Source organism: Sorghum bicolor, chromosome 5 (assembly GCF_000003195.3).
Source record: "Sorghum bicolor cultivar BTx623 chromosome 5, Sorghum_bicolor_NCBIv3, whole genome shotgun sequence".
Lineage (NCBI taxonomy): Eukaryota > Viridiplantae > Streptophyta > Magnoliopsida > Poales > Poaceae > Sorghum > Sorghum bicolor.
This window is the reverse complement of record NC_012874.2, coordinates 24832551-24850272: the sequence shown is the minus strand read 5'-3', so window position 1 is coordinate 24850272 and position 17722 is coordinate 24832551.

Genomic DNA, 17722 nt, shown 5'->3' with positions numbered 1-17722 from the left:
TCTCTGGCTTTGTCGGCTGTTGACTGGTCGAAGTTTTCAATCCTAGGAGAACCGAAGGTTATGTCAGACGGCAGGACTGCCTCGGTGCCGTAAACCATGAAGTAGGGTGACACTCCTGTGTTTCGACTGGTCTGAGTTCGGAGGCCCCAGACCACGGCCGGTAACTCTTTCATCCATCGACCGGGAGCTCTGTCGTTCTCGGTGTACAGCCTTTTCTTTAGGGCGTCGATGATCATTCTGTTTGCGCGCTCAACTTGACCATTGGCCCGTGGGTGAGCTACTGACACATATTTTATGACTATGCCCCTGTCATCGCAGAAGTCCCAAAATGTGGTGCCAGTAAACTGAGTACCCAGGTCGGTGATTATACTGTTTGGGATCCCGAACCTGTGTATGATTTGATTAAGGAACTCCACAGCCTTCTCGGAGGTTGCTTTGACCAGTGGCATGTATTCAATCCACTTGGAGAACTTGTCGATTAACACGAAAACGAACTTGAAGTTGCCGGGGGCTAGTTTAAATGACCCGATCATGTCGAGCCCCCAGCAGGCGAAGGGCCAGGATGACGGGATGGTTTGAATCTCATGAGCAGGTACGTGGGTCCTTTTAGCGAAGAACTGACATCCCTCGCAGTGTCGGACCAGTTTTTCGGCGTCGTTGACCGCAGTTGGCCAATAAAAACCTGCTCGGAAGGCTTTCCCAACCAGCGTTCTGGATGCAGCGTGATTGCCGCAGGATCCGGCGTGTATGTCCTCTAGGAGCTTGATGCCATCATCTCGGGATATGCATTTGAGCAGTACTTCGGAACTTGCATTTTTTCGCATAAGTTTGCCGTCCACCAGTATGTAGTTCTTTGATCGTCGAATGAGGCGTTCATTCTCTGATTTGTCCTGAAAGCCTGACCCGTCCGATATATATCTTATGAACGGGGTGCGCCAATCGCGGCCACTGGTTGTCGGAGTGGCATCGTCTATGAGCAGTGCCTCAGTGAGTTGCTTTTCGACCAGGCATGTGCCCACACTTGGCTCATGGATGTCCTGGACGAAAATACCCCGCGGGATTTGGGCCCGAGATGACCCTAACTTTGACAACGCATCTGCTGCCTGGTTCTTATCCCAGACCACGTGGATGTACTCTACGCCGTAGAAGTTGGTTTCCCATTTACGAATTTTTTTGCAGTAGAGATCCATCTTCTCGTGGGTTGCATCCCACTCCTTGTTGAGCTGGTTGATAACTAAAGCAGAGTCGCCATAGACGTAGAGGCGTTTGACTCCCAGCTCAACGGCTAGCCTTATGCCGTACAGGCATGCTTCGTATTCGGCAACATTGTTTGATGCCGGAAAGAGGATCCTAAGGACGTAACGCAGCTTGTCCTTGTTAGGCGACATGAATAGTATCCCAGCGCCGGCGCCGTTGATGTTCAAGGATCCGTCAAAGAACATTGACCAGTGGTCGGAGACATCGAGAACGGGAGGCTCGTTGAGATCCGTCCATACAGCAATGAAATCGATCAGGGCCTGAGACTTGACTGTGGTGCGGCTCTGGAACTCCAGGGAAAATGGGCATAATTCCATCGCTCATTTTATGATTCTGCCGTTGGCGTCTTTATTACGCAGAATGTCCCCGAGAGGGAAACTGGTGGTTACCAAGACTCGATGGCCGTCGAAGTAGTGTTTTAGCTTTCTTGACGTTATTAGAATGGCGTATATGAGCTTCTGTATTTGTGGGTACCTGGCCTTGGACTCGTTTAAGACTTCGCTTATGAAGTAAATGGGTCTCTGCACCTTGTAGACATGACCTGGCTCATCTCGTTCGACCACTATTGCCGTGGAAACAACCCTGTCGGTTGCAGCAATGTAAAGGAGTAGGTCTTCATTGGGCGGAGGCGCTATAAGAACAGGTGGTGAAGTGAGGAAAGTCTTAAGCAGAGTGAACGCGGCGTCGGCTTCCTCTGTCCAAGAAAATTTTTCCGACGCTTTCAAGAGTTTGAAGAAAGGGAGGCCTTTTTCTCCTAGTCTTGAGATGAAGCGACTGAGGGCGGCCATACATCCGGTGAGCTTCTGAATATCCTTGACGTTTTAGGTGGTCGCATGTCGAGTACTGCTTTTACTTTTGAAGGATTTGGCCGTATGCCATCACGACTGACAACGTTGCCGAGCAGTAGACCAGAAGGGACACCAAATATGCACTTTTTGGGGTTAAGCTTCCACTTGTACCTATTAAGCGCCTTAAAAGTTCGGTCTAAGTTGTCGATTAGGGTGCTTGCATCCCTCGTTTTGACGACGACGTCATCTACATAGGCCTCGACGAGGTCGTCACGAATCTCGTCGTGGAGGCATTGCTGTATGGCCCGTTGATAAGTGGCTCCGACATTTTTGAGTCCGAATGACATAGTCGTGTAGCAATATGCGCCGAAAGGAGTAATGAAAGATGTTTTGATCTGATCGTCTTCCTTTAGCGAAATCTGGTGATAACCAGAGTAGCAGTCTAAGAAAGAGAGGAGTTCGCATCCGGCCGTTGAGTCGACCACCTCGTCGATGCGAGGGAGACCAAAAGGGTCTTTAGGACAGTGTTTATTGAGATCAGTGTAATCAACGCACATTCTCCATTCATTATTCTTTTTGCGTACAAGAACCGGATTGGCGAGCCAATCGGGATGATACACTTCTTTTATGAATCCGGCTGCTAGAAGCCGTGTTATTTCTGTCCTAATAGCCTCCTTTATGTCACGAGCGAACCGTTGCAACTTTTGCTTGATGGGTCTTGCGGTCTTCGAGACATTTAAGGAGTGCTCAATCAGGTTCCGTGGGACGCCGGGCATATCTGCGGGTTTCCATGCGAAAACGCTTACGTTGTCCCTTAGAAACCTGACGAGCGTGTCTTCCTATTTGGGGTCCAGATTAGCCCCGATGAGGGCCGTCTTCTCGGGGCTGCCGTCGACCAGTTGTACTTCCTTATACTCCTTGGATTTTGAATTCTTCCTGGCAGTCTCCTGCTCGGGTAATCGGAGCTGGTCGGGAGGCAGCTGCGCGGCTTGGGTTGCTGTTTCTGCCATGCGAATTGAGAGGTCGATTGCCTCGGTGATCTTGAAGCTTTCCTCTTCGTAGGTATATGCGGTGTAGACATTGCCTCTGACGGTTAGGACACCCTTCTCCGTAGGCATCTTAAGGACCAGGTATGAGTAGTGCGGGACTGCCACGAACTTTGTCAGCGATGGTCGGCCCAGTATAGCGTGGTAGGTCCCGTCGAAGTCCGCGACCACAAAGTTTACGAACTCTGTCTGAAAGTGGTCGGGTGTGCCGAATTGGACAGGCAATGTTATCTGTCTGAGGGGCACTGAACTCTGACCTAGCAAAACTCCCTAGAATTGAGCATCGTAGGGTTTTAGTTGTGCAGGAGATATCTTGAGAGCGGGCAGGCTGTTGCGGAAGAGGATGTGAATGGAGCTTCCTCCGTCCACGAGCACGCGCTCGAATCTGATGCTGTTGATGCAAGGGTCCAGGATTAGAGGGAAACGTCCTGGCTCTGGGATAGCGGCCCACTGATCCTTCCTGCTGAAGGAGATCTCCCTGTGCGACCACGGGGGAAATTTCGGGTCTGCGATCAGTCCGTCCGTGCTGTCTATGTTGAGGCAGGCTGTTTTTAATAGCTTTCTTTCTCGCTTAGATTCGATGGAGACCTTGCCCCCGAAGATGGAGTGGACCACGTCGGTGGGGCTGACGTATTGGTGTCGAGGGTCCCTATCTTGGTCCTCGTCCTCGTCTTCGTGGTCGTGCCCGTCTCGCTTGCCGTTTTTCTTGGCGGAGTCGTCTTGGGCAGTCCGCCGTGTATTGATGTTTTTGAGGACGCGGCACTCTTCCATGGTATGATTAGATTTTGGATGTAGTTGGCACGGTCCCTTCAATGTTTTATTGTAGTCTTCTTGGTAGTCTCGCCGCCCGTTGGGACGCTTGACCGTATTCACTTCGTGGTCGTGGTCGCGGGGGCGCTTTCCTCTGAAGTCGTCGCGATTATCGCGCCGCCGATCCCAGCCTTCTCTATGATCGCGGTTGTCGGAGCGGCGGTGGTTCTTGTTGTCGAAACGACCGCGACCGTCATCTCGCCGGGGAGGCTGGTCGGGACCTCTCGCATCGTCTCGGATTAGTTTCTCTGCATCGTCGGCATTGGCGTAATTTTTAGCCGTGGCGAGGAGCTCCGCCATCGTTGTTGGCCTTTTGCGCAATAGTTTGTTCCTCAGTGCTTCATGGAAACGTAGGCCCTTGATGAAGGCAGAGATGGCCTCGTCGTGGGAAATCTTCGGGATCTTAAGGCGCATATCCGAGAATCGTCGGATGTAATCGCGTAAAGGTTCGTTTTTCCTGTCCCTTATCCTTTCGAGGTCATACTTGTTTCCAGGCTGCTCGCATGTGGCGATGAAGTTGTCGATAAAAGCCTGGCGTAGCTCTTCCCAAGAGTTGAAGGAGTCCTCGGGCAAGCCAAGAAGCCACTGATGACCAGCCTGGTCGAGGACTACTGGGAAGTAGTTGGCCATGACGTGCTCATCCCCCGCTGCTGATCGGACGGCGATTTCATAGAGAGTGATCCAATTCTCTGGATTTTCCTTGCCGTCGTATTTTTTGAGTTTCTCGAGCTTGAAATTGCAGGGCCACACGACCTGGCGGAGGTGTGAGGAGAACTGTCTTAGGCCCGGGGGGCCGTGCGTTGCATCGTACTCGATACGGCGCAGGTTTTCGTGGACTGCTCTCTCCGTGGCGCGTCTGTTGATGCGGTCCCAGGCATCTTTGGGAGGGATGTTATATCGAAGATCCCTGTGCTGGTTTACTTCTTGACCGCGCCTGCGGTTCTGCTCGTGGTGACCGTCAGCATCCCGACCACCATCGTCACGCCGTGAATCCTTTCGATGCTTGTCGGGGGAACGGCTACGGTGATGCCTGCTGGGAGGCGGTGAGGTCCGGCTACGATTAGTCTGGTCGGAGGTGGCTTCCGTATAAGAGACGGCCTGGACTCTTTTAAGCAGAGTGGCTGTCTGTCCCATTGGGGCGAGCAGGTGCGCTCGGACGCTGGTTCGGACTCCCTGGCACTCAGGAGTATCGAGGAGCCGATCTAGGTTAGCCATGGCGACAGCCACGTTGGCGCTTGGCGTTTTGTAGACTGGCTGGTCCCCGACCATATCAAAGGCGTCGCTGAGATTATGTGGTGGAATTTGTCGTTCCTCATCCGCGCGTCGTCGGGCGCGATCGGCGTTACGCTGCTCGCGGAGCTGCCTTTGCTCGTCTGTTTCTCCATCAACGACCGGCTCGTCGGCGCTGAAGTTAAAAACAATGTCTCCTCGCCGGGGGGGAATACCGGGAAACGAGAGAAACCCGGAGGATGTGAAAGCAAATCCAGGTCGTAGTCCTCGTCTTCGGAGTTTATAACTTCGGTGTGGACAGAACCGGTGCTCGAATTGGTGCTGGAAGCCTGGCCATCCCGTAGTTCGCGGATCGTCACCATGTTGACGTTGTGACGAGCAGATTGACTGTTCCTTTTTGGCGGCCAACCCGCCTTGGTGAAAACGGATTGGATGTGCCGTGAGTAGAGAGAGGCCGAGTTGTTCAGGCGGCAAAGATAATCTTCATCCGGGTTAGCCTTGAGCTTGACGGATCGTCCTGAGGGAGTTGAGGTTATCGTCAGAGACGTTCCTAGCCGTTCATGTGTAACGACACGAGTTGGCCGGCGGGATTTGAAAAAATCCGTTGGGGCGGCTTGATCAGGCTGGCGCAGGATTCCATCTACTAGTTGGGAGGCTTCGAGTAGCTTGGAATCGGCGCGATCAAGCGCTTGAAGAAGGTCCGAGCTGTCGATCTTCTTTCTCTTGTAGAGCGGGAACGGTGGTCGGGCGCTCGGTGCCGTCACCCGAGTGGTCGGAGACGACGTGATCTCAGATTGGATCTGAGTTTCTTTCGAAACCGTGGTCGTGAGGCCACCGCTGCGCGTAGTCCACATGATCTGGCCGACGGTGAGCGTGAGGCCTTCGGGCACGGTCGCAGAAGCTAGGATTGTGACCATCTCGTTCGCCGGAGAAGTTGCACGCACACCCCCTACCTGGCGCGCCACTGTCGACGAAAGCTGGTCGGCAGTCTACCTTGGGGTATACCCACAGTAGTAGTTTATCGGTAGACGGTGCGCAAACTACGAACTCGATGGTGACGCAAGACACGGACAAGCTTTTTATCCAGGTTCGGCCGCCGAGTTGGCGTAATACCTACGTCCTGCGTCTGGTTGTATTGATTTGTGTTGAGAGAATATGATGTCCTAGGGGGGTCCCTTGCCTCTCCTTATATAGTCCGGAGGGTAGGGTTACAGATCGGAAACTAATCCTAGTCGGTTACAATTGCCATAGATAGTTCGATATCAATTCCTATTCTAACCGACTAGAATCCTGTTTGATCTCCACGTCTTGTTTCCTTGCGCGAAACTCCGAGCTGTCGGATCAAACCTTGAGCTTGTCTCGTAATGGGCCAAGCCTCCTGGCCCAAGTCTAGTCGTAAGGGTATAGGGGTTTATACCCCCACAACCAGGGATGACAGGGCTGTCACTACCCTGCCACCTCCGCATACCCGAGCACCTCGCCCGTGTAATTGGAAATGCCTCCTAGCCTCTCGGGACCCCAACCCTTCAGATTGACAGGCTCGGCTAAGAGTGGCCATCACAGCCCAATGAATCGTTACCCCAATCTTAATCCTTTGTCTATTCATACTAATTCGAACATCAAGAACATAGCACAAGAACTAAGAACTAGTTCATATACTATGAACAAGATATGAACACAGCTATACTCTAATTCAATTGCATAATCATATAAATAAGATAAGAACTTGCTCATGGAGGAGAACTGAATTGTATTCATACCAAGAAGCTCTAAGATCATCCAAGGAGACAAGCTCTCCTTGCTAGCTTTGCCTTCCTCTACTACTGAATCTAAACTAAAGAACAAGTGTAGAGATGTGAGGTGTATTGCTCAAAATGATGGTGTGTGTGTTGAATGGTGTGGAGCCATCTATTTATAGCCCTACAAGGATGGTTCATGGTGATCTAAATTTGGTAGGAGGTGAAACCATCCTATGCATGCCGCCATGCACCCGCCTGAAAAAGGTGGGACCGAGTTGTCGCCACAGGGGTGCGCCCGCACCAGGGTACGACCGCACCACTGGTGGGCCCCCCTGGCCACCGCCTTCGCGTGGTCGGTTCGTCTATGGGCCCTGATCCTTCCTGTGGTTATGGATGGATCCAGTTCGGTGTTTTGGTGGGCTTTTCCATTTATCTTTGATTTGCACCTTTTCTGAATACGCTTTCTTGAAGTGCGCTTTCTCGTGTCTTTTGCGCCTTTCCACGTGTCATACATGAAATTGATATTTGCAACAAAACTTGTGGAAAGGTTAGTTCAAAGCCCTACCATCTGTTTAATATGATAAGGGGTACCAACAATCAACTCCCCGTTTCATGGTGATGCGTCACGTGCGTCTTTGTAACACCCTAAAAATTTGTCCTTTGGAAATAAAGCTAAATTAATTTAATTATTGTATTTTTGTGCTCATGAAAATATAGGGAAAATAAAGTTTTCATGAAATTAAAATTTATCATAGGATTTAGCAACCTGTTTGTGCATTCATTTTGGAGCATTTATTTTCATTGTATTGTGTGAATTTGGGCAAAAAAAATCAAAATATTTTCAAACTGATTTTTTTTAAATTGTTTTGAAAAGGCTTTGAAATAAAAAGAAAAAAAGAGAAAAGGCTCTCTCTCTCTCCCTGTTTTGGCCCGAGAGGCCCAACCAAACTTCCCCTCTCTCCTCTCTCCCTGCCCAGACTTCGCGCTCGGCCCAAGCTGGCCAGCAATTGGCCCAACACGCCACCCACCTCTCCCTCGGCCCGGTGGCCCAGCAACCGAGGCCCAGCTCTTCTATGCGCGCAACCGGCCCAGGAAAGACCCCGGCCTAGGCCCGTGCCCTCCCTCTTCCCTTCCCCCCCCCTCACTGGCACGCGGGCCCTGTCACCCCTCCCACTGCCGCCCGGTCCCACTCGTCGGGGGCCATTTCTCTTCTTCTACCTTGAGGCATGACCGAGATGGACTCAGGGCGACGCAGCTCAATACGACTTCCCGGGATTTCCTTCCCATCACGGCAATCCAATCCCGGCCTCCACGGGATTTGGCTAACCCCGAACCCTATAAAGCTCCAGACCCTTCCCACGCCTTCGTTTTCCTATCCTCGTGCCTTCGTGAAGCCCTAACCAACTCCATCATAGCTATTCGGATCTCGCCGAGAAGCGGAGGACGTCGCCGCAGTGGTTCACGCAATTCGCGCCCGCTCTACCGCAATCGAGGCCTTGCCGAGCTTCGTGGTTGAGTAACGATGCCCCTGAGCCCTTCCTATCTTCCCCTCTTGCGTTCTGTGTCAATCTAGTGCTCGCCGAACTTTGCAGAGCGCCTCGATCCACCACCTCGCGTCGCCGATCTTCCCGAGGGTCTTCCGACTCATTTGGGTGCCCTAGGTAAGTTCGGACGAAGTTTCTCTATCTCCCTGTGTTAATCCCGTCGAAAACTGAGGTCGGAAACGGAATCTGGTAAAGCTCCGGCGAGCTCTCCCATGGCGCTGCCGCGGGGAGACCCTGTTCCGGCCAGCCGCCGTCGGCGTCCCTCCCCTAGGTGGATCGTAGCCATCGGTTTAGAGATCAAGGGTCGAAAACAGATCTTACCCCTTCACTTGAAATTTTTCTAAAGACCCCCTGCCCTTTTTAAGTATAAACTCGCAGTCCCTCAGCGTACTCCGCAAAATGCATTTTCCATCATATGAAAGCGTAAAATCGACTCAGTGTATTTTGAAATACGTTTTCTGTATTTACAGAACTGCCATTGATTTTGTTTTAGTCATAGAATGTTCATTTTAAATCCGATTTGGTCCATTCAAATTTTGTTGGATCCGTAATAATGAACTCTACATGTTAATAAACTTAATTCACCAGTTTGAAACTTTTTAATTCCGTGTCCTTAATTAATTAATTACTTTTCTATATAAAATCTTAGAAAATCCATATCTTCTACGTTTTAATTTCGATTTTCGTGATCTTTACGTCTATGAAATCGTAGTGATGCGTAGAATATTTTCATAAACTTTTATCTTTGATTTACCACTGTTTGGTGTAATGTTCTAATTGTAGCCTTGTTTGCTTCATGTATGTTTTCTTCGGTTGTTTGTGTGTTGATGATCGATGATCGAGTTTAGTCGGAAAGCAGTTTTTGTTGATCAAGATCAGAGCCTTGGACAAGTGAGACCAGTAGGACCAAAGAGATAAGCAAGAGCAATTGGATTAAGGCAAGTATAGCATTTGGATTTTATTTCTGTGACCATGATCCTGTGGCTAGATTAATGATAAGTAATAAACGATAAAAATGACTTTTTAGCGACTTGATGATTTATCTGTACGTGATCACCCGGTACAACAGTGCAACCATGAGGGCTATAATGGCTCTAGTTTTAGTTAAGTATGAGTAACTTTTCTAGCTCGTTAGCGGTTACCCGTGTGGCGCAATTGGGGAATAGTAGACCGTGGATTCCTGCGGGTGAATCACACGGACTGACTAATGGAACCAAGCGGCCCTAACTTGTTAGACGAACCTTTGAAACACTTCATAGTGATCCCTGCCGACCTCCCTAGGAAGGGGGTTAAGAGATTAACTACCTCGGGCGAAAGGTTAAATCATGACTCATGGGTAAAGATGTGCAACCTCTGCAGAGGGTTAAAAACTAGTATACTAGCCGAGCTCACGGTCAGGAGCGGCCTTGGGGACATCTACATCAAGGGTGATGATTCTTGTGTGTTAAATATGCTCATTTTTTATTGTTTAATGCTTTACATTATTTATGTCACATTGATCATGAGATTGTGGGAGCTATACAATCTAGTTGCTATACTTGTGGAGTTCGACATGGACTCACTCTTGCTATTTCCCCCAAACCTCAGGAGAAGTTTAGGCTTGTGGTCAACCAGTCAGTTGGATCCTGTAGAGTGGAGTTAATACCCGAAGTTGGCGTTATCTATCCGCTGTTTGTTACTAAAGGTTATCTCTTTTATACTAAGTATGTTATATAATTTATGCATTGTCTTTTGATATTACCCCTTATTTGTAGCTATATGTGAGATTTGACTTTTAAAACTCACATATGGTGCATATTTGGTTTTGTCCTTAAAATCGGGTATTACAAAGTGGTATCAGAGCAATGCTGGCTGTAGGATGCAAGCCTAGTTAGAAATTTGTCATCTTAATGTTTTGGAATTGTCATAAAATCCTTGCTCTATAAACCTTGGTATTTTCATCCATACTATATCCCTATCCTTGCTATTTGTCTCTACCTTGTTGCTTATTTTAAAAGTACTTGTTCTCATCTTCACTCTTGATTTGATAAGCTTTTAGAATCTTCTCTTACCACCTGCTTACGTAGTTGAAAGATAATTTTAGGATCTCTACCCTTACTAAGAAGAAAACGATAGTATCGCAAGTTGAGTGAAGTGTGAACCTTTAATGCTTAGTTGTTTTGTCATTATGCTTATGCTTGATTTGGATATTTGTAATGAGTGCAATGATTTTGTGGGATTTCTCCACAATATCATTTAGTTTATAGGACTAAGGCATAAGGAGTAATGACATAAGTAGTTGGGTTTGGTTATATCTTGTTTCTATCTTCTGCCGATTTCTGGAGCAGTCTGCAATAATCATGGTGTATATCAAGATCTGGTCGTGCAAGTTTACCAAATTTTTCTGGGAACAACTAGACTTCAAGATCTTTCTCTTACCACAAGAATCACCCTCATAGCTATTATGGTTTGGAAGTTACAAAAATCACAAGATGATACAACTGTGCTGTCAAGAACCTGGACCAGTTTTGGTTGCTTACTGTTTGAGACAAATGTAGCTATAGAATTTGGAAAAGTGTTCTATAGAAAAGATGTAGACAATTTACTTTGCTTTCCAGCAGTATAAGCTGGAACTAATTTGGATTAGTAGAACCTGAGATATGACATTTACACTTGGATGTTTATGTTCTGTATCAAAGTCTGGACAGTTTTGGTATTCCCTATTTTCGGCCAAGTTAAAGACAGAATGTGGGAAAACATGGTATACGAAAGTTGTAGAGGCTTTCCTAAGCTTTTCCAAAATGTAAGGATCATATCCAGATGAGTTAAGTAGCTCGAGATATAATTTCTGTAACTTACTGCACCTTTGCTGAGACATTGTCAGAATGGGTATTATATTTGGCTATTTTACTTAAGCTTAAAGACAGAACCTAAGGAGGTCTTCTATATGAAAGTGGTAGAGAATTTCATATGTTTTCTAACGGTATAAGCTATAACTCTGTTGGATTAACAGAATAAGAGTTATATGTATTTAACTACGCTGGCGTTTTTCATATCACGAGAAAATTTCAGGATACCTGTTTGCTCCATTGCACATAAGTTCTTTGGGATGTCAAAAGTTCTCAATGTTAGTTAACCTGCCTGGAAAACATGCAAGCTACCTTTCTTGTGCCCCCTAGTTGACTTTTCTTTAGGGGGGTAGCCCAAATAAAGAAGCTACAAGGAGAAGAAGTGGTTAAAGACTGGAACATCTATTAGGATCACAAGTGCTTGGTAAAGATATCCTCCCATTTAGAGAATATTAATTGAGATATATGTCATTGCTGAAACTCATGGATCGAGAGTTATGTTTATGAGGATCAGATGACACCAAAGGTTATGAAGTTATATGTACAATATGGGAGTGAAACAACTTGATTGTGATAAAGGTACCGATAATTGGAACTTAGAGATGAAACTAACCTTGGATCAAGAGACTCGGTACAGCGAATTTAAAAGACTATATGATGTGTAGTGTCTAAAAAGGATAGGAGAAGTAGTCCCTAGTGTCCCCCAATCAATCTCATTTTAAGGGGGGTAGTACCCTGATATCACAGGATGATGCATTTTTAAGTGATAATCGTCTTTTGAGATATCCTATGATTATGATCATCTATCCTTGCCGTGTTACTGACGTTGGTCACTTGATGACAGGGAGTGTAGTGTCCCATGGATTCGGAGCATAATATGACGCCTCTCATGGATAGGTGAGAAGAATATGATCATCTTGCTTTTGAAGAAAGATGCTATGAGTATGACAAAGCTGAGTGTTATCAAAATAATAACATGGAAGAGCAAGTTGACAATGAATCAAATCAAAATCCACAACGACGGAAGCGTAAAAGGAAAGCTCGTAAGAAGCCTGCTCTTGGAAATAAAGTACAGCGAAATTATATCAATGGAAGACTAAACAATGTGGATATGCATAACATTCAAGGAGCCACCAAAGTGGTGGGAGGCTATATTCAAGTGGACTCAGTGCTAGTTTTTGCTCTGTTTGACCGAAGTGCTTCGCATTCTTTTATTTCCGCCGACATGGTAAAGACAATCGAACGGGTGAAGTGCCCGACGAGAAAGCCTTTGTTAGTTCAGACCCCAAAGGGAGAAAAACAGGCAGATCAGGTTTGCTTAAATATCAATCTTGTCAAAAAGAAGGAAAACTTCACTGTAAACCTCATTGTGCTAGAGTCACTCAATATTCCTTTGGTTCTTGGCAATAGATGGTTATGTGCACACAAGGCAGTGATCTATGCTACCCAGTGTAAAATTTTCTTAACTGCACCATCAGGGAAAAGAATTGAGTATCAAGGTGGTCCACTCCTACCTGAGGAGGCATACCCATGCTAATTTATCATATCTTTGAGTTGTATTAGTCAAAAAGTTGGTAGTCAAGATGGGTTTTAATCAGCTATGAATAACAGACATTTTATGGATGTTTTGTTTACACATTGTGATCCCGAGACATAAGTGTTTACTTTGGAATACAAGTTGTGAAGTTGAAATATATATCAAGATCTTGTTCTTGTCTCCCTTTTGGAATCCGTGTCTCTTTCGAATCTCTAGGACGAGATTCATTTTAAGGGGGGTAGATTTGTAACACCCTAAAAATTTGTCCTTTGGAAATAAAGCTAAATTGATTTAATTATTGTATTTTTGTGCTCATGGAAATATAGGGAAAATAAAGTTATCATGAAATTAAAATTTATCATAGGATTTAGCAACCTGTTTGAGCATTCATTTTGGAGCATTTATTTTCATTGTATTGTGTGAATTTGGGCAAAAAAAATCAAAATATTTTCAAATTGATTTTTTTTAAATTGTTTTGAAAAGGCTTTGAAATAAAAAGAAAAAAAAGAGAAAAGGCTCTCTCTCTCTCCCTGTTTTGGCCCGAGAGGCCCAACCAAACTTCCTCTCTCTCCTCTCTCCCTGCCCAGACTCCGCGCTCGGCCCAAGCTGGCCAGCAACTGGCCCAGCATGCCACCCACCTCTCCCTCGGCCTGGTGGCCCAGCAACCGAGGCCCAGCTCTTCTATGCGCGCAACCGGCCCAAGAAAGACCCCGCCCTAGCCCCGCGCCCTCCCTCTTCCCTTCCCCCCCCCCTCACTGGCACGCGGGCCCTGTCACCCCCCTCACTGCCGCCTGGTCCCACTCGTCGGTGGCCCTTTCTCTACTTCTACCTTGAGGCGTGACCGAGATGGACTCAGGGCGACGCAACTCAATACAACTTCCCAGGATTTCCTTCCCATCACGGCAATCCAATCCCGGCCTCCACGGGATTTGGCTAACCCCGTAACCTATAAAGCTCCAGACCCTTCCCACGCCTTTGTTTTCCTATCCTCGTGCCTTCGCAAAGCCCTAACCAACTCCATCATCGCTATTCAGATCTCGCCGAGAAGCGGAGGATGTCGCCGCAGTGGTTCACACAATTCGCGCTCGCTCTACCACAATCGAGGCCTTGCCGAGCTTCGTGGTTGACTAACGATGCCCCTGAGCCCTTCCTATCTTCCTCTCTCGCGTTCTGTGTCAATCTAATGCTCGCCGAACTTCGCAGAGCGCCTCGACCCCCCACCTCGCGTCGCCGATCTTCCCCAGGGTCTTCTGGCTCATTTGGGTGCCCTAGGTAAGTTCGCATGAAGTTTCTCTATCTCCCTGTGTTAATCCCATCAAAAACCAAGGTCGGAAACGGGATCTGGTAAAGCTCCGGCGAGCTCTCCCATGGCGCCGCCACGGGGAAACCCTGTTCCGGCCAGCCGCCGTCGGCGTCTGTGGGGGTATAAACCCCTATACCCTTACGGCTAGACTTTAGCCAGGAAGCTTGGCCCACTACGAGACGAGTTCAAGGTTTGATCCGACAGCTCGGAGTTTCGCACAAGGAAACAAGACGTGGAGATCAAGCAGGATTCTAGTCGGTTAGAATAGGAATTGATGTCGAATTATCTATGGCAATTGTAGCCGACTAGGATTAGTTTCTAGATCTGTAACCCTGCCCTCCAGACTATATAAGGAGGGGCAAGGGACCCCCCTAGGACATCATATTCTCTCAGCACAAATCAATACAACCAGACGCAGGACGTAGGTATTACGCCAACTCGGCGGCCGAACCTGGATAAAAAGCTTGTCCGTGTCTTGCGTCACCGTCGAGTTCGTAGTTCACGCACCGTCTACCGATAAACTACTACCGTGGGTATACCCCAAGGTAGACTGCCGACTAGCTTTCGTCGACAGTGGCGCGCCAGGTAGGGGGTGTGCGTGCAACTTTTCCGGCGAACAAGATGGTCACGATCCCAGCTTCCGCGACCGTGCCCGAAGGCCTCACGTTCACCGTCGGCCAGATCACGTGGACGACGTGCAGCGGCGGCTTCCCGACCACGGTTCCGAAAGAGATCCAGATCCAATCTGAGATCACGCCGTCTCCGACCACACGCATGACGGCACCAAGCTCCCGACCACCGTTCCCACTCTACAAGGGAAAGGAGATCGACTGCTCGGACCTCCTCCAAGCGCTCGATCGCGCCGACTCCAAGCTGCTCGAAGTCTCCCAACTAATAGATGGAGTTCTGCGCCGGCCCGACCAAGCCGCTCGAGCAGATTTTTCGAAATCCCGCCGGCCAACTCGTGTCACCACACACGAACGGCCGGGAACATCCCTGACGATAACCTCAACCCCCTCAGGACGATCCGTCGAGCTCAAAAAGGGAGACTATCCTTGCGGCCTGAATAACTCGGCCTCTGTTTACTCACAGCATGTCCAATCCGTTTTCAGCAAAGCGGGCTGGTCGCCGACAAGGAACAATCGTCACCATGTCAACATGGTGACAATCCGAGAGCTACGGGACGGCCAGGTTTCCAGCACCAACTCAAGCACCGGCTCCGTCCCCACCAAGGTTATAAACACCGAAGACGAGGGCTACGACCTGGATTTTCCTTCACACCCTCCGGGTTTCGACCGATTCCCGATATTCCCCCCCCCCGGCGAGGGGATATCGTGTTCAATGTCAGCGCCGACGAACCGGCCGTTGATGGAGAAACAGATGACCAGAGGCAACTCCGCGAACAGCGTAACGCCGATCGCGCCCGACGGCGTGCGGACGAGCAACAACAGATGCCACCAAGTAACCTCAACGATGCCTTTGACATGGTCGGGGACCAGCCGGTCTACAAAACGCCAAGCGCCAACGTGGCTGTCGCCATGGCCAACCTGGATCGGCTTCCTGACACCCCCGAATGCCAGGGAGTCCGGACCAGTATCCGAGCACACCTGATCGCCGCAATGGGACAGACAGCCACTCTGCTCAAGAGAGTCCAGGACGTCTCTTATACGGAAGCCGCCTCCGACCAGACTAATCGCAGCCGGGCCTCACCCAGCAGGCGCCGCCGCAGCCGCTCCCCCGACAACCGTCGAGGGGACTCACGGCGCGACGATGGTGGTCGGGACGCCGATGGCCGCCGCCAGCAGAACCGTGTACGCGGCCAAGAAGAAGAAGATCAACACAGGGATCTCCGCCACAACATCCCTCCCAAAGATGCCCGGGACCGCATCAACAGGCACGCCGCAGAGAGAGCAGTCCACGAAAACCTGCGCCGCATCGAGTACGACGCGACCCACGGTCCGGGCCTAAGGCAGTTCTCCTCACACCTCCGCCAGGTCGTGTGGCCCCGCAATTTCAAGCTCGAAAAACTTAAAAAATACGACGGCAAGGAAAATCCAGAGAACTGGATCACTCTTTATGAAATCGCCGTCCGATCAGCGGCAGGAGATGAGCACGTCATGGCTAACTACTTCCCCGTAGTCCTCGACCAGGCTGGTCATCAGTGGCTTCTCGGCATGCCCGAGGACTCCTTCGAATCTTGGGAAGAGCTACGACAGGCTTTCATCGACAACTTCATCGCCACATGCGAGCAGCCCGGGAACAAGTATGACCTTGAAAGGATAAGAGACAGGAAGAATGAACCTCTGCGCGATTACATCCGACGATTCTCGGATATGCGCCTCAAAACCCCGAAGATTTCTCACGACGAGGCCATATCAGCCTTTATCAAGGGCTTGCGTTTCCATGAAGCGCTGAGGAACAAGCTGCTGCGTAAACGCCCATCAACGGTAGCAGAGCTCCTCGCCACGGCTAAAAACTACGCCGATGCTGATGACGCAGAAAAACTAATCCGAGACGACGCGAGAGGCCCCGACCAGCCTTCTCGGTGGGATGACGGTCGTGGTCGCTACTACAACAGAAATCACCGCCGCTCCGACAACCGCGATCACCGAGAGGGTTGGGATCGGCGGCGCGACAGCCGCGACGACTTCAGAGGAAAGCGCCCTCGTGAATACGACCACGAAGTAAATACGGTCAAACGTCCCAACGGACGACGGGACTACCAAGACGACTACAACAAAACGTTGAAGGGACTGTGCCAGCTACACCCAAAGTCTAACCATACCATGGAAGAGTGTCGCGTCCTCAAAAGTATCTATACACGGCGGGCCGCCCAAGAGGACTCCGCCAAGAAAAATAACAAACGCGACGGGCACGACCACGAAGATGAGGATGAGGATCAAGACAGGGACCCCCGACACCAATACGTCAGCCCCACCGACGTGGTCCACTCCATTTTCGGGGGCAAGGTCTCCACTGAGTCCAAGCGAGAAAGAAAGCTGTTAAAGAGAGCCTGCCTCAACATAGACAGCACGGACGGGCTGATCGCAGATCCAAAATTTCCCGCGTGGTCCCACAGGGAGATCTCGTTCAGCAGGAAGGACCAGTGGGCCGCTATCCCAGAGCCGGGACGTTTCCCACTGATTCTTGATCCCTGCATCAATAGCATCAGATTCGAGCGCGTGCTCGTGGACGGGGGAAGCTCCATCGACATTCTCTTTCGCAACAGCCTGCCCGCCCTAAAGATATCACCGGCGCAACTAAAACCTTACGACGCCCAATTCTGGGGCGTTTTGCCAGGTCAAAGTTCGGTGCCCCTCGGACAGATAACATTGCCTGTCCAATTCGGCACACCCGATCACTTCCGGACGGAGTTCATCAACTTCGTAGTCGCGGACTTCGACGGGACCTACCACGCCATACTGGGCCGCCCATCGCTGACAAAGTTCATGGCAGTCCCGCACTACTCATACCTAGTGCTTAAGATGCCCACGGAGAAGGGTGTCCTAACCGTCAGAGGCAACGTCTACACGGCGTACACCTGCGAAGAAGAAAGCTTCAAGATCACCGAGGCAATTGACCTCTCAATCCGCATGGCGGAAACAGCAAGCCAAGCCGCACAGCTGCCTCCCGACCAGCT